Consider the following 1838-nt stretch of genomic DNA (forward strand, 5'->3'; position numbering starts at 1 on the left):
AGGGGGGGGACTGGGGGAGGGGGGGAACTGGGGGTGGAGGCGGCTCACGTGGGAAGGGTGCTGAGGTCGGGGTGTGCTTGGGTAGGTGATTGGGCTGGGTTGCATGCCGGGGGAGAGGGGAGCCGGCAGGGTGCTGGGGATCCTTTCGGAGCTTGCGCACGTATGTATGTATGTACGTATGGATGGATGGATGGATGGATGGATGGATGGATGGATGGATGGATGGATATGGATGGATGGATGTACCCAACACAGGTCTTCAACCACATGGCGCTTACAGCATTTCGATCCTGTACCTACATACCACATTGCACTACTGCACGTCCTACCGTATGCCTGAGGAGGCCGCGGCCTTCTGCGCGCACGCCACCCTCGTTTTTCTCCCCTCCCTGGCCCCTTCGTTCCCCCTCACCGCCCTCCGCTCTCCCCCCCCCCCACACACACCAATCCCCCTCCAGGCCTCTCCTCCGCCGCCGGTCTATACCCCCTGTCGACCCACCACTGCCCCTCCCTGGAGGTCCTGGACCTGTCCGCAAACCCGCAGCTGGGAGGCAGGGATGTACTCCAGCTGCTGTGCGACATGAAGGGACTCAGAGTGCTGTACGTCATGAATACACGACTGCAGCAGGCAGGTGGTCGGGGAGGGGGGAAAAGGGGGGAAAGAGGGGGAAAAGGGGGATGGCGGTGAGGGGATTAGGCAACGTAATCCAGGTGTGTGTGGGGTGGGGTAGAGGGGGCAGGGCAGGGGGGCAGAGGTGGGGGGGATAGAGAAGGGATGGGGGGAGTCGGGGCGACCGATGGGGGCGTCGGGTCAGCGCCAGGTGGGGGGTTGGGGGGAGGGGTTTTAGGGTTTCACGACAAGGCGGCTCACTGGCACCTGCGGTGGAAAGGACTGCGTGCCGCCTCTCCTCCCCCGCTCGCCTGTGGCCTCAGCGTGCCTCGTGCCCGCCTGAGCGCGGCGACCTGCCGCCTGGTCTCCTCAGCAGACCTCCGAGAGAAACCTAGCCACAGCTATTGGGGCCCCTTCCGCCGGAATAGTTAAACACATTCCGCGCCCTCGTAAGCCAATGAGCCCATCCCGCTTGTTGACTCGAAGGCCCCCTCGAAGGCCCCGGTGGCCACACACAAAAGACATGCAGCAGCTCGCGATCGTCCTTGACCGCTCCGCAGTCACACAGCCGGCGGTAGGTACGCGCGGCACGCTCTCGCGGCCATTAGGCCGTTAGTTAACTTACACAGTTCCCAACAACCTTATTATCGGAAATGCATGAGCACCTGGTGCAATGGCTACGGCAGCACGGCCCCAGCTACATCTACTACCCTCAATAGGTTTCTGCAACTGCTGCTGCCGCTGCTGCTGTTACTGTTGCTGTTGCTGTTTTTTTGTTGGTTCCAGATTCCCAACCTCCGGAGGATCCTGGTTTCGGCGCTGCCTCGACTGTCCTACTTGGACAATGCTCCCGTGGATGAGTGTGACCGGCGTGGCTGCGAGGCCTGGCTGCTGGGAGGTGGGTTTCGTGGTTCCGGAGCTGCGGCGCACTTGGGACTCCACCACCCACACACCCGTTTGCAGGGGGGAAGGGGGATGGAGATCTCACCCCACCCAAACCCCCCACACACAGTCCACACTCAATCGCATCCCCCCGTCGTTCAAGAGAGGAGATGTCCTCGGAATCCACGTCCCCGCATACACCGTGTCGAGGAGACCACGCGGGATCACGTTTCCCCCCTCCACCCCCCCTTCCAAACCCCTCCAAACCCCCTCTCCGGGTCCCCCCGCCTCTTTCCCCCCTCCTCTTCCCCCCCTCCACGTCCCCCCCTCCATGCCCCCCTCCACG

Source organism: Volvox carteri (genome assembly GCF_000143455.1).
Source record: "Volvox carteri f. nagariensis unplaced genomic scaffold VOLCAscaffold_50, whole genome shotgun sequence".
Classification (NCBI taxonomy): domain Eukaryota; kingdom Viridiplantae; phylum Chlorophyta; class Chlorophyceae; order Chlamydomonadales; family Volvocaceae; genus Volvox; species Volvox carteri.